The sequence below is a fragment of the Macrotis lagotis genome, chromosome 1 (genome assembly GCF_037893015.1).
Source record: "Macrotis lagotis isolate mMagLag1 chromosome 1, bilby.v1.9.chrom.fasta, whole genome shotgun sequence".
In the NCBI taxonomy this organism is placed as follows: Eukaryota; Metazoa; Chordata; class Mammalia; order Peramelemorphia; family Peramelidae; genus Macrotis; species Macrotis lagotis.
In genome coordinates this window covers 665652265-665672760 of record NC_133658.1, presented here as the reverse complement: position 1 = coordinate 665672760, position 20496 = coordinate 665652265, and the positions used below count along the sequence as shown (strand labels likewise).

Sequence of the window (20496 nt, the reverse complement as noted above, 5' to 3'; positions counted from 1 at the left end):
TCCCTCCAGGTTCTGACTCAGTCCTGTCTTTTACCCCAGTGTTCTCAGGGTTCAGACTTCGTTTGGGGCTAGAGTCCTCCCTGCTGGTATGCTATCTAGCTGCAAGGTCCTCTACTGTTGTTAAGTTGTTGGGACCTGGATTGCACTGTGGTTAAAAGCCCTCTCCTGAATTTCCTGCTCTCCCACATCTTGGACTATTTCCACTTTTTCCCCAAAGAGACAGACCTCCACTTTAGATCCTCCATAATGTCTACTGTTGAAAACTTCTTTGAATATTCTTTTTCTTGGTGGAATCTGTAGTTTGAATATCAGAGTAGAGGCTTCATTTAAATTTGGTAGGGAAAAGCTTTAGGAGCATGTTAGCTTCAAGCAGCCATCTTGGCTCTGCCCCAGAAGTCCCAAGGGCACAATGGAAGGAATGGGTAATAGTTGGTATGGGATAGGAGGGTTACTGGGGATGGAAATAAGGAACTGAGCAGTGGAAGATAGAGAATGGGGTTTAGATAATAACCTACAGCATTTCAAAATCACTGGCATGCTCAGTTCCTACATAACAACTGTCCCATCCAGTCCAAATTTGGCATTGCTACTGGATGAATCCTCTTTTCATCAATGCTTAGGCTAGGTCTCAAAGACCTCTTCTGAAAGTCACTCTTTGCTCCTCTGACTATTGATGCTGAACTAGATACAAAGTCAGGCTGTTGGGATGCCAGGAAGTCTAGAAATTTGTTCTCACTGTTTCAAAATCACAAAGTAAAGTCTACAAAGCCCTTCCCCCAAATGGAAAACAACAAAAGGTAAGACACCAGGACCAAAATTTGTTTTCACAGAGGCACACGTAGCCTCATCTTGGAGAAGGCTCAAAGTCTCTCCCATTATTGTATTGTCTCTCATCAGATAAACAAAGGAATAAAATCAATAATGTACAGTCAAGGAAAATGAGCATTACAGCTCTGCTTGTTAATTCTATTTTTTATACCTCTGCAGTCAACTGAAGAATAAGACTTTTAAATCCATCAGATATGATAAATAGAAAATGAATACAGGTGAAGGAATCAAAATATTTATTATATTATGTTATATTTATTGTATTATTATTATGTTATGTTATATTATAAAATGATAAAACAGTTAAACATATCTTTTTTAAAAGTTCACAGATCTGCAAAATGATTTCTAATCAAGTAAGTCAAAGAGCAGAATGGCACATCACTCAATCAAGCAAATGCTAAGAACCTCCTATAATAGGCATTTAGGGAAATAAAAACAAGGAAAAAACAGTCCTTGCTTTAAAGGAGTTCATCCAACAGATAAGACAGTACAAATAAATAGAAGTACATTCAGAGTATATATATAATGAATTGCGGGGCATGTTGAGGAAGGATGGCACAAGCAGCTGGAGGAATCAGGAAAGGCTTCACACATGTGAGTTGAGCTCTGAATGACACTAAATAGTCTAAGAGGTCAAAGTGAGAAGGGAGAATATTCCAGATGCAGGGAAACGGGGTGACAAGTATTTTGTGGAAAGAACAGCAAGGAGGACAACATAGCTGGAATTTGGGTGTAATGGATCAGAGTAATGGATCAGAAGACTGGAAAGCTAGAAAGGGGCAGGTTGTAAAGAGTTTTAAATGCCCACTGAAAAAGAAGTAATCCTAACACATGAGCAATCTACCCAGCAGCTGATGGGAGGAGTCACAGAAACAGAATGGATAGAGAATTGTCATTCTACAGAATGCTCTGCTGTATACTTTCTCTGCTAAGTGGAACCTAGGCCTTTTCTCTCTGTAACATGATTGGGTGGGTAACAATGTAAGAGAAGCTCTTATAACATAATTTTCAGGCATATAATCAGTAAATTATTAATTTCTATACCATCACTAAACCAGAAAAAAGAAATGCTCCTCCCCCACTCATAATATTTGGGTTGTGAAGGTCATATGCTTAAATATAAATTGCATGTGTTCACTAAAACCAAAATTACATGCAATTGCTTAGTTCTTACACAGCTCCATTACCATATCAGAAAGCACTCAACAGTATTCACTCAGTGTCAGTTAGGAGTACAGAGAGCACAAGAAATTAATGGGAAAACAACTTGTGTGTTTAATCAAAAATGAAAACATTCATTATTCCACATTAATAAAAGCATCAATATCAATTCTTAGGTTTTGATGCTTAAGATTCATTAAGAACCAAGTTTAACTTTGGATCACTGTCATCCCAGATATTGCATGACCAGCCTTCACATCTACACATGTGCTGGGGAACAAAGCATCTCTCCTTCCACATCATCAGCCTTTATCACTTCACACTGGATTACCAAAATAGCAAGCTGATTGATTTCCCTGCCAACAGGATGATTCAGTGAATAGAGCACTAGGTCTAGAATCAGAAAGAATGGTTTAAATTTGACCTTAGAAGTCTACTAGCTGTGTAATTTTAAGCAATACACTTAACCTCTGCTGATCTTAGTTGCTTCAACTGTAAAATGGGGATAGCACCTACCTTCCGAGCTTGTAGTGAGAATCAAATGAGATATTTGTTAAATGCTAGCAATTATCTGGTCCATAGGAGCTGCTTAATTCATGCTTTTCTGCTCAAAGTCCTTCTTCAGTCCATTCTCTCCTCAACCAAAGAGATTTTTATAAATTGATGGGATTTTTTTGACTATTATCAAATAAGACTGTGACATTAGGAAGGTGATGCACATAAATTGGATTGTAGTGGGTGGTGGGGCTAAGACATCAGGCCTCACTTTCTCCTCCAGAGTCATCTGGGTCCAGTGGCCAGAAATGAACCAGGATGACTGGAGTTGGTCCTGGATGCATGGTAATCAGGGTTAAGTGACTTGCCCAAGGTCACACAGCTAGTAAATGTCCAATGTCTGAAGCTGAATTCAAACTCCCACCCTCCTGACTTCAAGGCCAATGCTCTATCCACTGCACCACCTAGTTGCCCTGATTTTCATAAAAGCACAGGCCTGACCATGTTACCCTCCATACTCAATGACTTCCATTGGCTCTCTATCACTTCCAAGATTAAATATAAAATCCTCATCAAAGCTGACCTCCCTCAACCTTTCAAGTCTTCTTCTATATTCTAGAATTATCACTGATCACTGTATTGTTGAGAAGAGCCAAGTCTATCATAACAGATCATCATATATGTTGCTGTCACCATGTATAATTATCTCCTGGTTCTGCTCACTTCACTTAGGAACAGTTCACATAAGAATTTGTTTTTTTAAAAAATATGACTGCTTATCATTTATTGTGAAACAAAGATATTCTATTACAATCATAAACCATAACCTGTTCAGTCATTTCCCATTTGATAGTCATCCCTTCAATTTTCAATTCTTTGCCACCACAAAAAGAAGTGCAATAAATGTTTTTGAACATATAGGATCATATCCCTTTATTCTTTTAAAAACCTTCAAATTCCAGTTAAAATCTCACACTCTACAGAACTCCCATTAATTCCCCTTCCCTAATAACCAATCCCCTTAATTCTAGTGTTTGCTCTCTTTTGATTTTTCCAATGCATCCTTTCTATAACTTAGTTGTACATGGTTGTTTGCATACTGTCTTCCTCATTTGACTGTGAACTCTTGAGAACAGACTGTCTTTTGTCATTCTTTGCATCTCCCAGTGTCTAGCACATAATTAAGACTTTAATAAATATTTATTGGACTGATATACACACTTTCAAATAAGCTTTATAGATTACTCATCCAATAGCACGTCATAATCTCAGCAAAGTCTTTATCCACTTGGTTTTTCCAAGTGGATGATCTGGACAAACTCTTTTGAATGATTATAGGACTCTTCCAGGAAAAGAACTTCCATGTTCCAGTACTTGATGCCATCAGCAAAATGTCTCTAAAACTACAAATATCAATGGGGACTTGTTCTTCCATTTTTTATCAGAATCTTCCTTCTCACAATTATGATACTTTAGTTGTATACACTTTGTTATAAACTTCAACTGATATTTGTGCTTAAGAGAATCAATGAACAAGTTTCTCTGTGTTGCTATCTTTCAAGGAATCTTCTTAAGTGATGTTTATGGAGAGACATCTTAATTGGAACAAAGTCTTCAAAGGCAGAGTTTTACTCTATTGACTGTTTCACTTTCTAAATAATAAAAAATCTTGTGATCTCTATATCTATAATGTTTTTGTCCTTCATTTTTGAAGAACACCACAACATCAGGGAGGTGATGCCATGACAAGTGTATGAATTAGATTTGAGTGAGGGGCTGTCATGCTAAGTCACCAGTCTCACTTTCTCCTCCAGCGTCATCTGGGTCTGGTGACCAGATATGAATCAGGATAAATGGATATGTCTCTGGATGTGAGGTAATCAGGGTTAAATGACTTGCCCAAGGTCACACAGCTAATAAGAGTCAAGTGTCTGAGGCTAGATTCGAACCCCTGCACTCCTGATTCTAAGTGCTCTATCCACTGCCCTACCTAGCTGCCCTACTTCAATAAATTAGTTGTGTGATAGTAAAGGCAGTAGTTTAGAGGTGTTATACCATTTCTGAAAGCCTGTCTGCTTCCTATAAATACATTCAAGGAAGATACTCTTCATGCACATAGAGATGATTCTCAGAAAAAAAATTATGGAGCTGGAGAAACAAGTATTTAGGGCAATAGCTGTGTATGTTCTCTCAGTGATCTTTTTTTCAGCATTAATAAGGTTAATCTATTTTTATTTTCCATTCATTTGGTATATGCTCCTTCACAAATATTGTAAATTGATCCCTCAATACCCTCACAATTGTGACCTTCTACACAAGATGTTTGGTCTAATCTGTTGCTTTTCCCATCTTTACTTTCTTTATTGCCAGCTATCTCCTTTATGATACAATTCCTATGTTATATAGTCTTAAGTGTGGCAGTTCTATCATGCTTGATGATGAAAATGGCTTGATATTTAAAAAAACAAAACTTTGTGGCTCTTTTACATTCTTCTTGCGTTATTTAGTCTCTTGCCAAGCTTTCTTTAAAATGATTTTATTTTCCATTACTTCTTTCTGCTTTAAGAGGGCATGCTGCTGATAACCTACAATGACAAAATTATGTATCTTTAGATACTGAAATATTTCAACCATCTCACCTTGCTGCCCACACCAAAAATCATGCTCTGGATGAATTTCAGCCCTAAGGTTCTGTGCTTCTGACTAGAGCCTGCCTCTTTTGGACACTACCTTCAGGGAAGACCCTAGCCATGTATCACTTCCCATCCTCCTGTCCCCTACATCAAGTCACCTTCTCCATAACCTCCACAACAACCAAATCCCTAATCATCACCTCCCCTCTCTGTCCCCATTCTCTAGTGCTTAGAACCCTGAACCTTCGATTTTTTCAGTCCAAACAGCCCCTCCTTTGTCACCCTCTGTGTGTTGTTTCCCCCACAAGATTGTAAACTCCTTAAGAGCAGGGACTATCTTGCCTTTTTTCCTGTCTTTCAGCTCTTAGCAGAGTGCTTGACACACAGTAGACACTTTATTAAATATATATTAAATGACTGATTTGATCTTTCCTTCCTTTCCATTTCCGATCTAAAAAGGGATCAAGGAAGAGAAAGTAGAAGCCCTGGGGCCAGGTCTAGTACTATCCATTATCATCTAATTAATCTTTGAAATCCTCATCATTAATTAAAGAACAGGATCTCATTGAGTTAATCACAAGGGTGTGACAAAGTTATTTGAAACAGATCTATAATTGCTCAATTTCTTCTACAGTTCCCTACACTTCACTCCCAGTGGCATGAACTAATAGATCATTTAAAACCACTTGCTATTTCAAAGCAGAAAAAAAATGAGAAGGGGAAAAAACCCCAAGGGGGAAAAAATCTTTTCTCAGTTTTTGTCATGATGTCAATTGTGTTAAATACTTTAGTGATAAGGATGAATGGAAACATCAGATACTGATTTATTTGGAGTTGAGAAATGTAAAAATATCTTCCTTAAGATAGATATTGAAGAGAAGTACATATTTTTCTATTATAGAGTTCAAATAAATGAAATTTCATTGTTCTCTGGGAAAAAACAGTGGATGAGATATTAAATCAACAATTTGATCTTGTTTTTCCCTTCTACTGCTATTCTCTTACACTGGGAAAAAAGTCAAAGAAACAACTAGTAACAGACTACATGAGAATATGCTTTCCCAAACATTTGCTAGGTTCTGTACCAAATTAGTGATCCCTACAATGTGGCTGTTATCTTCCCCACACCGACATGACCTCAAAGAAGAGGCAGGGGAGAGTGTCTCAGTTTCTCTCAGCTGGTGTTAAAATCCAGGAGTTTCACTTTTTCATCTGCCACACACTACTCTTTATATTACAAGTAGGTAAAAAGAAGCAATTCACAGCTGTTCCTCAGAGGCATGATGCCCCTAAGAAATCCAAATAATGCTTTAATTAGCATGCTTGAAATAAACATAGCAAAATTACAGTATATTTTTATCATTTACAAGATTTATATATCACTTGATTTACAGGGTCAAGAGTCAAATGCACAATGTTCTTTCATAATTATGGATGCAAAAGACCCCAAGATGTAGGTTTGTACTATTCTAAGAACCAATTTTGCCTTAATTGTGGGACTCAAGGCATCCATTGTAGTTACATTTCCTTCTAAAAAAAAAAAAAAGCTTAGAAAATCAAATTTGAAGTTGGAAAGGACCTCAAAGACCACTTAATTCTATTTGCTCATTTCAAAGAGAAAAATAATAAAAAGTATCTGCATTTTTTATAGCATCTTAAGATTTGCAAAGTATTTTTAATTCGAAAGTAGAAAAATGAGACCCAAATGGAGTAGCTTATCTGAGGTCACCCATCACTTAATCTGCTCAAATGTAAACTTTAACCTAAGTATCAGGTCTTCTCTTAGATTCTCATAAAAATGATAATTCATTTCCCTGGATTTTTCAAAAAAAAAAAAAGGTCATATTTCTCTACATTGTGTTAGAACGAGCTACTCAAGTGACTAAATATAATTTAGGTTTCCCAGTCTATTAAAGCAGGAGTGGAAAACTCGCCCACAAAGCAGATCCAGTACTTAGCTTAATTTCATATCCTATCTGCCAAGTTTTATAAAATGAGGTATCTGTTAGTTGTCTCTGGCTCCTGTAGTTAAGAGTGACAGAGTTATAAAAGTATTTTATAGATTGTTGTATGGTTAATACATAGGATATAAGATTTTCCATGGTAAGGCCTTATAGTGTAGCTATAGAGAATTACTGACCCTCAATTTACCTCTGGTATACAGAAAATCACTGACCCCCAATTCACCCCTGATGTACAGGGAGGGGAGATAAGCAGGACTGATCTCAAGCTATATAGACAGCTTGAGTATTTAAAAGAACTGCTGAATATCCTTGACTGGTCCTGGCCAGACTCTCAAGGTCATACTTGATTAACACTGTTCATCTCTTTAGGAATTAGCCATTCCTGAATATAAACATCATTATTCTTGGGGTTTGGGGAGGGGTGGCTCCCTCCTCAGACAACCTGGAAAATTTGGTTTTATTCCACAAAAAAAAAAATGGCAAGAAGTCTTTGTTCTCAAGCTATATAAGATCTAATTAGACCCTTGTCTAATTGGAGTTTCACCTGTGGAGAGGATGTTCTTTCTGGGACCCTTCCCAATAGGGACTCTGAAGGCTGTACCCCAGGACTCCCCAGCCATTGTTGATTCAGATATTGAAGCTCCCCTGATTGGTGATGTTTACTTTCTTAAAATCTATGTTTATGTAGGCTTTGCTCTTCTTTTTATTATATTGGGACTTATTGGTTACTTTTGCTGTAAAACTGATTTATTTCTACCTGTTTTATATTCACTTTATTAAATAAACTTTTTAGTTTTGTTGGTGTGAATGTGTCATTTTGTAGGAGTGAATCAAAACCAAAACTCCTTAATCAAACAATTGTATTTGTACAATTTACTCTTGCTGGCATTCTGAGAGAGAGGAGACAACAGGCAACGAATGCCAAATAGGCCAAAGTTTCAAAGAGTTGATATAGATGATAAGCTGAGGGCATTAGAAGTGAGGTTCTTGATTCATGGATCTAAGTCAATAAAGAAGGAAGTTTTAACCAGGGAAAAAAGGGTAGAAAAGACATAAATCTCTTCCAAGACTAAAACTGTTTAGTGGTTAGATAGAGGAAACTATTAAGTCATCCTATAATGCACTTCTATATCACAAGGTTTGGAGGAAAAAAAAAATTCTACTAGCTGTGTGGCCTTGGGCAAGCCACTTAACCCCCATTTGCCTTGCAAAAAACCTAAAAAAAATTCTATAAATTTGAAATCACTACATAAATGTGAGCTATTATTACCATTACACTACTCAATAGCTATATACAGCACACCTCAGGACCTCAGTTTATATCTCAAAACCCAAGAAAGCCTACAAGTTTTCAGAAGAAAGAATGAGTATAAAGAAAGGAAAAAAAAGGGAATATGTCATAGTTGAAGGCCTGCCTTGGAATCAAGGGCACTTCAGTTAGAACATTTGGTTCATATTCTGCTTCTGATTCATATTAATTTTTTTTTTAGGTTTTTGCAAGGCAAATGGGGTTAAGTGGCTTGCCCAAGGCCACACAGCTAGGTAATTATTAAGTGTCTGAGACAGGATTTGAACCCAGGTACTCCTGACTCCAGGCCGGTGTTTTATCCACTGCGCCACCTAGCTGCCCCTGATTCATATTAATTTTAAGACACTAAGTCACTTCATGCCTCTAGTGGACATCAGCAATTAGCCAGACAGATAAAGCACTCATTAAGGGCTTCCTGGAGCAATGCACTGAGCTAAGCAGAGGGAATACTAAGGTGTAAGCAAAAAAGACAGTCCTTACCTTCAGGGAGCTTAAAGTCTAATGGGAAAAAAATGGGGGGAGGGAGGAGCAGTTAATGAGAAAGCTGCTGACAGTAAAGTAGAGAAGTCCAAAGAGTCAAGAGTGGAGCTGGGAGAGCTGATAAATTATGAAGGAGCTGCCAGTTTGCAAGACTGGAGAGAGAAGCTATATCAAGAGTTCCCATCCTAATGAAAGTAAGTTAGAAAGAGGAAGAAAATAAGAAAAACAGGCATAAGAACAACACACAGAGAGGGGAAAAGCCCTAAAACTAACTTCTACAGCTATCCCTCCTTGGACATCATTTATTTGATTGGAAATTAAAAGAAAAAGAAGAGGTAAACTGAACTGGCAGTTAAATGATGCAGAGGACAGAACCTAGGCTCAAGAAGACTTCAGTTCAAAATTCAGCCTCTAACTACCTGTATGACCCTGGTCAATTCATTTAACCTCTAGTTGCCTCTGTTTCCTCAACTATAAAATTATAGGAACAGAAATAGATCATATTTTGCCCCAATCCCTTGCTCTAAACTATTGCAGCCTTGAGAAAAAACCCAAAATGCTTCCTACACCTAATAAAAAACTGTTCAACATACTAATGTAATGATTGAGCTCCTCAATTAAAGGAGTAGGTAAAATAGCAAGCTTACACAATTATATTTCCCACAAGATAATTATTAACTTAAAGCTATGCAACCATTATATGCAATTATTTGACTGTTTTTTTTTGAGAAACACTATTTCTTTTACAACATAGTTTTGTAAAGTATCCTATTAATGCTTTTAGTGTTAAGTGAATAGATGACATATTAAGAATTTTTTTTCTTCTATAATAAAGTACTGGTTTGTTCTTTAATTGCCTCAGGTGATAATAAAACTTGATGAAAAAGAAAACAGCAATTCTATAAACTAAATCAGAATTATGTTTCAGAGGACCTTTTAAATTCAGGCAAGATACTGCTATGTTTATAGATTTTATTTTAACAATTTAACTAGGTGGTACACAAACTAGGGTGATAGTGTACAGAGTATTGGAATCAGGAAGACCTGCCTACTTTAAAATTCTGCCTCCAACACTTGCCATCTGTGTGACCCTGGGTAAATCACTTAATCCCTCTACTTTATTTGCTCATCTATAATTGGGGATAGTAAAAACAGGTACCTAACAATTTTGCTGTGAGAATCAAATGAGACAACATGAAAACACTTTAAAAACCTTAAAGCACTATAGAAATGCTAGCCATTAATATATTTTAGTTAGACTTTTCAATCATTGAAGTCATCCCTAGGAGATGATCCATCCCATTTTTCAGATTAACAAGATAACAGGATAAATGGCTCATAATTAACCAGAGTGATTAAAATAGTCTTTTATTAATTAACTTCTTTGCAGAAAAGGATCATTTTCCCTAGTGGAAAAAGGCCCCAATTGCAACAATGTCTAGTCTTATATACAGTTTGAAAGGCTTTCTCCTGCCCTTCAAGTCAGTCACTAGACTGAAACATCAGGGTTACTGCACTTGCAGAGATAAGGGACCCTTGGTCAACTCACTACCAGATGGAGCTAGTTTTTGACCTTCCTTTAGGTAAGAAGGCTTAATGTCTGGTGAGGGGACCTCATTCAACTCAATGATTGGTCAGGGTCATTTCTTTTGTCTTACACTCACATACCTGCACTTAGTATAATAGTCACAGGCAGACCCTGGCCACCAGTCCTTGTAATGAATATATATTAATATATATATATATATATATATATATATATATATATATATATATATATATATATTCAAACAAACAATCTCCTCTTATATTCTGTGGAAGTCAAACACCCTACATTTCTCACAAACAATAAAACTGCACATAGTTACATAATAATAATAAGAAGAAGAAATCATCATCATTCAGATATAACACTGATTCATAAAACCTTAAGGACAACATTTTAATTGATGTGACCACACAAATAAATATTCATGTAATTTTAAGTTACACAGAATGCTAGGCTTTCAAAATATAGAGAGCTTACAGAAAAAAAAATCAAAATTATGTAGAAACAAGATTGAGGCACTCATCATCCCCACTGTCTTGCTACTTGAATCGTATTGAGGATGCTTTTTTATTCAACCACAAAAAGTAATTATTTTATCCACCTGCACAAGAGTCAAGAGAACATTAGATATAAAACAGTGATTATTCCAAGATCATTTCTATCTGAATTCCACTAAAAGAAAGTATAAGCTTAACAATATAATAAAAATGCCAATTCTATTATTCTACTATTTGATATATAGCATTAAAAATAAAAATTAGCTCACCAACCAAATTATAGAACTTGATAAAATGATAGTAAAATTCATTTGGAAAAAAGAAAAGAGCAAGAATACCAAGAGAAAATGTGAAAAGAAGTAGGAATAAAAGAGAAATATCACCACCAGACTTCAAATTCTATTTAAAACATCAGTCTTCAAAACCACTTGGTATTAATTCAAAAAGATAGATATGGGGCGGCTAGGTGGCGCAGTGGATAAAGCACCGGCCCTGGAGTCAGGAGTACCTGGGTTCAAATCCGGTCTCAGACACTTAATAATTACCTAGCTGTGTGGCCTTGGGCAAGCCACTTAACCCCATTTGCCTTGCAAAAAACAAAAAAAAAAAAAAAAAAAAAAAAAAAGATAGAACATCGGAACAGACTGCTCAAGGGACTAAGCCACACATAATAAAGACTGTTCAATGCAATAATTAAGTTTCTATTGTATTAAAGGAGTAGGTAAAATAACAGTGAACTCAATTATCCACTGTTTGACAAACTAGAAAATATAAATTACTTAGGAAAGAACTATCGAATTTAAAAAAAAATCTCCTGGAAAAACTGGAAAACAATGTAGCAAGAATTACATTTAGACCAATATCTTATACCATATTGTACTATATTCTAAATGGATACATGACCTTAATATGAAACATCACCCTATTAAAAATAGCATAAAAATAAGAAGAAAAATGGATTGCTAACCTCTTAGAGAAAGGAGCAAAGCAATTACAAGATAAAAATCACTAACTATGATTACACGAAACTGAAAAATTTCAGCCAACAAAATTTGACAGTTGAGATAAGGAAAACAATCAATAGGAAAAAAAATCTATTTCAAATTTCCCTGATGAGGATTTGCTATCCAAGATATATAAACAAAGAAGAGACATATATAAAAATATAAACACATATCACATGCACATATAAATGAATAATAACCATTCCCCAAGAGATAAGTGGTCAAAGGACATGAATAAATAGTTCTTTAAAGAACAAATATAAACTATTAACAAACATATGAAAGAATGCTCCAAATCACTTATAGGAGAAATGCAAATGAAAACAATTCTGAGGCTTCATTCACCTCAACCCTGCAAATTGGAGAAAATGACAATAAGTAGCAATAGTCAATGCAAGAGGGGTCCTGAGAAGATAAGCACTAGTGCTTATTATTTCATATGTTATCATGTTGTCCCTGGGATTTTTGGGATCACCAATTAAAGATAGAGTTTGGGGTAACTGAGAAATTAAGGATCACTGAAAGGACAAAGGAATTCATGCACTCTCTGGGATGTTCAAATTGCTCAGGATTTTATTATAAAATATAGCAAAATAAACTGGTGAAAGGGGCAGCTAAGTAGCATGGTGGATACAGCACTGGTCCTGGAGTCAGGAGGACCTGAGTTCAAATCTGGACTCAGACACTTAATAATTACGTAGCTGTGCAACCTTGGGCAAGTCATTTAATCCCGTTGCCTTGCAAAAAACCCCCAAAAAGATGACTGAAAATAAACTGGTTAAACTGCCCCCCCCCAGAAGTCAAGAAGGACTTTAAGGCAGGGTGAATAATAAAAGGTGAGGCATGATTGTTTGGCAGACAGAAACTGAGAAAGAGAGAGGGAGATAAAGAGAGGCAGGGAGAAAAATAGTTAGAGAGCTGACTGGGCAGACAGAGAGGACTGGCCAGGTCAAGTTTGAGGGAGACGGGGAGAGGGAGAGAGGGCAAGAGTGAAAGGCAGGCAAACATGAGGCTTGGCTTAGTCTGTCCACATGGCATGGGGGAGGCCCATGGTGCTCCATGCGGCCTGAGAAAAACCCATCCTGCTGGACGGAAGTTAGAGTCAAAGAAAAAGAGCAAGAAGTGGCACTTAAGTGGCACTTAAATACTCCTCCATGACAGGTTGGGCATGGGGTGGCACTTGGGGAGTGGTCTTGCACCTTGGGCCAGGTACCTTCCAATGACAAACTACATACTGGTCCTTCCTGTCCCAAGGTGCTAGACTTCCAAGATCAACATGTCATTTTCTGTCACACCAAAGTCTATGGCCAAGGTTAGGTGAAGGGGAAAAATGGGAGACAGGATACAAACAACAGGGGTCAAAGGGAGACAGGATACAATCAACAGGAGTCAGTTTACATCTCAGGAGCACAATTAACAAGATTTTAACAGCATTAAAGTGACATTCATAATTCTTTGCATCATTTAGAGGCAGCTGGGAGGCACTTCAGATAAAACACTGGTCCTAGAATAAGGAAAATGCAAATTCAAATCTAACCCTTAGACAAATCACTTTAACTATTATGCCCCCACTTTTCTCATTTGAAAAAAATGATGATAATTAATAGCACCACAGCCCTAGAGTTGTTGTGAGGATCAAATGAGTAAGAATAATAAAGCATTCATCACAGCACCTGGCACAGAGTAGGACATTGATGAAAAGAAAGTCTCCATCTATGCCAAAACATTTAGAGCAGAAATTTTTGTGATAGGAAACTAAATACTCATCAATTGGGGAACAGTTAAATAAATGTAGTACATGAAAATAATGGACTATTCCTGTGACCTCTCTACAGCTTTGACAACACTGATCACTCTCCTTCTTGATACTCTCTAGGTTTTCAGGATACTATTCTCTCCAACTTATCTGTCTCCTATACAGGATCCTCCAACATCCTCCTACAGAGCATGTCTTCCAACTGTCATTCAAGGTTCTGCCCCAAGCCTCTTTTTCTTCTTTTCTACCATTTCATTTGATGATCTCATCTGTTCCCATGGATTAATGACTTACGTTGTTATTGTTGTTTGTGCTTCCTTTTCTAAGAGGACCAATGACATCATGGGTGGGTATCTTAACTTGTGTGTGAATTAGATTTAAGTGAGACAGGGTTGGACAAAGCCTCATTCTCTCTTCCAGAGTCATCAAAGTCAAAAGGGAAGACAAAATTCAAGAACTCACATCATAGCCCAAGATGCAGTTCCACAGTGTGGGCTTTAGCCACCTTCATGGCCATTGGAACAAATTGTTCTCACCTGCCCATTTCACAAGGGGAAGTCTTCATATGCTTTGGGAAAGACACTCTCCTAATGGTTACAATTAACCTGATTTAGTCTATCAGCAGAGAAGCTTTCCTGGGGTGAAACTGCTACAAATGCTTTAGTTTCTTGGAATCACAAGCATAAATTATGTGCCAGGTAGATACCAAAAGTAGATAAGTGGCCCTGCAAAGAGCTCAGCAAGCCCCTGCACCAGAGGTGCTAGTCCTCCTCAAAATTCCTATACACCCTATCTTTTGTTGATGATCTTCAATACATCTCTTCAACCCCAATCTCTCTGCAGATCTCCAATCTCACAACTCCAAATGCCTTTCAGACACTCAACATAGGATGTAAAATGTAAAGAATAAGAAAGTACAAATCAAAATCCATTTACAAGTCAATCTCAATTCTTGAAGAGAAAATAAAATCAAACATAGCCAAAGTTAAGCTCTATGGCCCCATCTACTGGATCATTCACAATTTACTAATAGTAAAAATTATTTCTAATTTTCATTAGGCCTTTTAAAGAACCTCTGATTTATCTTATTGATTTAAATCCAGATTAAGATAAAAACAGAATTACATCTACAATGAAACATTACACGATCATTTATAGATTAAAATCCTACTGGAAAAAAAACTGACATTTTGAATTACATTGAATTACATTAGTCAAAACTACATTTACATAATCTAGTTCCTTAAACTATTAAGCTCAGTTAGCTCTTCAAGAGCAAGAGCTGCTTCCTTTTGTCTTTATATCTCTATTGTCTCATCCGGTGTCTGGTTCAAAGTAGGGGCTTAATAAAAATGTCTGTTAATTAATTAAAAAATTAAAATTTCTTGAATTATATTTTCAAATAAAATATGAAAAAATTTCCCAAAAATGTCTATTTAAATTATATGTAAAAAAAGTTTATTCCCAATTTATGAGGTTGTCCACTCATATTAAAAGCAGTAAAACCACCAGAAGGGGAAAGTACTGGGTAAACTGCACCACCATTAACAACTTGACTTCTCTCCTCATGCAGATCAAAGCAAACATTTTCATTTTTTTAATTTGTATTTTTTTCTTGTAGTTCCCTTTTTTCTGATTCTTCTTTCATAATATGATTAATACAGAAACATGTCTAACATGATTGTTCATGTATAAGCTAAATCAGATTGCTGTTTTAGGGAAGGGAGAGGAAGCAGAGGGAAGGAAAGAAAGGAGGAAATTTTACAAAAATTAATTTGAAAACTATACCCACATGTAACTGGAAAATAATACTATTAAGATTAAAAAAATTAAAAAAGAATTTAAAAGATAGCAAATAACAAAAATGATAAATATTAAAAAATAGAAGAAAAAATAATTCCTTAAACATTAGAATTGGGGAAGTAAAAGTTAATGAATATGAAAACAACATCAAAAGAATGAAAAATTAGAAGAAAATATGGAAAATCTCACTGGAAAAGTAACTGATCAGGAAAATAAATCCAGGAGAGATCATTTAAGAATTAATGGGGATGGGGCAGCTAGGTGGTGTAGTGAATAAAGCACCGGCCTTGGAGTCAGGAGTACCTGGGTTCAAATCCTGTCTCAGAGAGTCAGGAGTACCTGGGTTCAAATCCTGTCTCAGACACTTAATAATTACCTAGCTGTGTGGCCTTGGGCAAGCCACTTAACCCCATTTGCCTTGCAAAAAAAAAAAAAGAATTAATGGGGGGGTTGGCTAGGTGGTGCAGTGGATAGAGCACTGGCCCTGGAGTCAGGAGTACTTGAGTTCAAATCTGGCCTCAGACACTTAATAATTAACAAGCTGTGTGATCTTAGGCAAATCACTTAACCCCACTGCCTTGCCAAATTAAAAAAAAAAAAGAATTAATGGACTACCTAAAACCATGCTAAAAAAAAGAACCTGGATATCATCTTTTAAAAAGTTATCAAGTAAAACTTCCTTGCTATTCTAGAATCAGAAGGTAAAATAAAAATTAAATTCACCAATTGCCTCCTGAGATTCCAAAATGTAGTCTCATAAATATTATGACCAAATTCCAGAGCTTCCAGGCCAAAGAGAAAATATTACAAGCACTCAAAAAGAAACAATTCAAATATCAGAGTCACAGTCAGAATAACACAAGACTTAGCAGTTTTCACATTAAAGGATTACAGGACTTAGAATGTGATATTCCTTCTGGAGGACAAAAGTGTTAGGATTACACCTTCCCAGCAACTCTGTATAATCCTTCAAGGGGAAAATATACACTCAATGAAAGAGAGAACTTCCAGGATTCATGATGAAAACACAAAACTGAATAGAAAAATACAAGACTTAAAAATACAAGACTCAGAAAAAAGTATAAAAAGGTAAATAATATGAAAGAGAAATCATAAGAGATTCAATAAGATTAAATTGTTTATATTCCTACATGGGAAAATGATATATATTACTCCTAAAAATGTTCTCATTATTAGATAACATCAGAAAAATATAGACAGAAAGCACAGGTGTGAGTATGATGGAATGGGAATGGGATGGGTTATCTAAACATTAAAATTAGGAAAGAAAAAGAAGACTGCAGAAAGAAGAGGAAGCAGCAAGATAGAATGAGGTAAATCATATGACATAAATGAGGTATGAAAGAGATTTTACAAAGAGGATAGGGAGGGCAAATAAATAATCATTGCTCTCATTAAAATTAGCTCAAAGAGAGAATAACAAACAACTCAACTGTATTTAGAAATGTATTTGGGCGGAGCCAAGATGGCGACGGGAGAGAATCATTTCTTAGGTGCTCTGTCTCTGATGTTTCCAAACTTGTGAAGGAACTTCAGCCTCCCAGAGGCAGCCCCGGGGCACTGGAAGCCTGGCTCAAGGTAACAGGGAAAGTTTACTGATCTACACCCTGGGAGCACTGGGCACAACTTGGGGGATCAGTGGGGGGAACCTCTTCCAGAGCGAGCTTATGAAGCCCAGCCCTCAGGGCACTCAGTGAGCAGCATGGCCTCAGCAGCAACCAGAAGCAAACGAAGCTGGTAAGCAGGAGCCCCCAGGCTTGAGTGCTCAGTCTAGGTAGGAGAGAGGAGAGAGACTACTGAGCTCTGTCCTCTGTCCCTGGAACAGGACTCTGGGGCTCTGACCACAGTCTAGGCCCCTCATAGAACAGCAGCTTCCCCCCCACCTCAGCCCTGTGGCAGAAGGGTACGCTTGTGGTCATTCACAGACCAGGAGAGAAGACAGAACTTCACACAGGGAGATCCTTGGGGGAGGGGGGGGGGGTCCCAATAATACACAAAAGCTCAGAAAGCACTCCAAAACCAAGCACAGGCTAGGGAAATGAGTAAACAGAGAAAAATGAGATACACCATTGAAAAATACTTTGTCTATGATCCCAAGAAGGATCAAAACACTCAATCTGAAGATGATTAAGTACAAGCTCCTGCATCTAAAGACTCCAAGGAAAACAAAAATTGGGCTAAGGCTATGACAGAGCTCAAAAAAGACTTTGAAAATCAAGTGAGAAGGGCGGCTAGATGGTGCAGTGGATAAAGCACCGTCCCTGGAGTCAGGAGTACCTGGGTTCAAATACAGCTTCAGACACTTGATAATTATCTAGCTGTGTGGCCTTGGGCAAGCCACTTAACCCCATTTGCCTTGCAAAAACCTTAAAAAAAAATCAAGTGAGGGAGATAGAAGAAAAATTGGGAAAAGAAATGAGAGAGATGCAGGAAAAACATGAAAATGAAATCAGTAGCTTAGTCAAGATCCAAAAAAATGTTGAAGAAAATAACATGTTAAAAAACAGCATAGGTCAAATGGATAAAACAGTTCAAAAAGTTATTGAGGAGAATGCTTTAAAAAGCAGAATTGGCAAGATAGAAAAAGAAATAAGAAAGCTCTCTGAGGAAAACGAATCCTTCAGGTGTAGACTGGAACTGAGGGAGGCTGCTGATTTTACAAGAAATCAAGACACAATACTTCAAAACGAAAAGAATGAAAAATTAGAAGAAAATGTGAAACAACTCATTGAAAAAACAATTGATCTGGAAAACAGATTCAGGAAAGATAATTTAAAAATTATTGGAATATCTGAAAGTCATGATCAAGAAATGAGCCTAAAACATCATTTTCTAAGAATTACTACAGGTAAATTGCCTTGATATCCCAGAAGCAGAGGGCAAAATAGAAATGGAGAGAATCTACCAAATCTCCCCTGCAAAGAGATCCAAAAAAAAAAAAAACCCCAACCTCCAGGAATATTATAGCTAAGTTCCAGAACTCCTAAGTCAAAGAGAAAATATCACAAGCAGCCAGAAGAACACAGAATCACACATGACTTAGCAGCAACTACATTAAAAGCTCATAGGGCTTGGAATATAATATTCCAGATGGCAAAAGAGCATGGAATACAACCGAGACTCAACTACCCAGCAAAACTGAATGTCCTCTTCCAAGGACTCTCAATGAACCAGGGGAATTTCAAATGTTCCTGTTAGAATGGCCAGAGCTGAACAGAAGGTTTGATCTTCGAATACAGGACTCATGTGAAACATAGAGAATGGAGAAGGGGAAAATATGAGGGACTTAATGATGATTAACTACATGTATTCTGGCATAGAAAAATGATAATGATAATACTCATATGAACCTTCTCAGTTAATAGAGCAGGTAGAAGGAGCTTTCATAGATGAAGCACAGGAGAGAGCTGAATTTGAAGATATAGTGTAAAAATGGAGTCAGTGACTAAAAGGGAAATGTAATGGGAAAAAGACAAAGGAGAGGTGGAATAGGCTAAGATATTTCATATAATAAGATTTTTTCATTACAATGAGCTACTGCAATGATATGGGGGGAGGCAAGGGGGAATGAGGGAATCTTCACTCTCATCAGAGGTGGCTAGGAGAGGAAACGGCACATATACTCAATGGGGTATAGACATCTAGAGTAAAAAGGAGAGAAGGGAAACAGGGGGAAGGGGGGGCAGATATGAGTGATGAAAGAAAGGATGGACCATGGGGGGAGAATGGTCAGATATAATACATTTTCTTTTTTACTTCTTGCAAGAGGCGATTGGATGGCCTGTGTGGGACCAGAGGACCGGGTGAATGCTGGGCCTAAGGGGTGGTATGTGGGCTCGGGGCCTCTTGGCCCCAGAGTTGGGGAGCTGTCTGCTGTGCTACTCAGCTACCCTATAGCACATTTAAGAAGAGGGACACAGTGAAAGGAGAGAAAATACAGTATATGGTAGTGGGGAATTACGAATAGAAGGAGTTGCGATCAGTAATGGCAAAGGTGGAAAAATATGGAAGTAGCTTTTGTGATGGACTTATAAAGAATGTGATCCACCTGTGACAGAGCTGGAGGTGTTGGAACACAGACTGGAGCACATTTATCATCATCATCATCATCATCATCATCATCATTACTATGAGGGAGTTTGCAGGGCAAATGGGGCTGGATGGCTTGCCTGGGGCCACACAGCTGGGTGATTGTTGGGTGTCTGAGGCCGGATTTGGGCTCAGTGCTCTGTCTGCTGTGCCATCTGGCCGTCCCTACTATTATTATTATTATTATCATCATTTTATTTTGGGTCTTTTTTTTTGTTTGTTTTTGCAGGGCAATAGGATTGGAATGGCTTGCCCAGGGTCACACAGTTGGGTGACTGTTGGGTGTCTGAGGCCGGATTTGGGCTTGGATGCTCCTGGCTCCAGGGCTGGCACTCCTTCCACTGCACCACCTGGCTGCAATTATTATTATTATTATTGTTATTATTATTATTATTATTGTTGTTATTATTGTTGTTGTTATTGTTATTGTTTTAATTTTTTCTCTTTCCTTTATCACTCACGTGGGTCTATATAATTTGGGTGGGGAGGGGGTATTACATTTACTCTTAAACAAGAATATTTTAGTAATGTATAAAAAAATCATTTGTACAAAAATAAGAATAAATAAAACTATCATTGATAAAAAAAAAAGAAAAGAAATGTATCTTACCATACAGGTAAGTTGGAGGGGAAGAGGAGAAGAGAAACAAGGACCTGACAGAAGAAGACAGGGCAGATTGAGAAAGGTAAAAGTCAGAAGCAAAAAACTTTTGAGAATAGATAGGATGAGAGAAGAGAGAAAGTAGGATAAATAAAGAGAAAACAGAATGGAAGGAAATAAATAGTTTCTAATCATTAATGTGAGAAAAAATTTATATAAGTTTTTCTTATAAAAATTTCATTTTTCAAATACATAGAGAATTGAGTCAAATTTATAAAAATAAAAGTCAAAAGCAAAGATGAG

At 37.0% G+C, this 20496-nt stretch overlaps 1 protein-coding gene across 2 annotated transcripts in view; it reads right to left on the bottom strand.

Moving 5' to 3' along the window:
* Positions 1-20496, bottom strand: part of HIBCH (3-hydroxyisobutyryl-CoA hydrolase) — a 118481-nt gene that overhangs the window by 60948 nt on the left and 37037 nt on the right. The window lies entirely within an intron of this gene.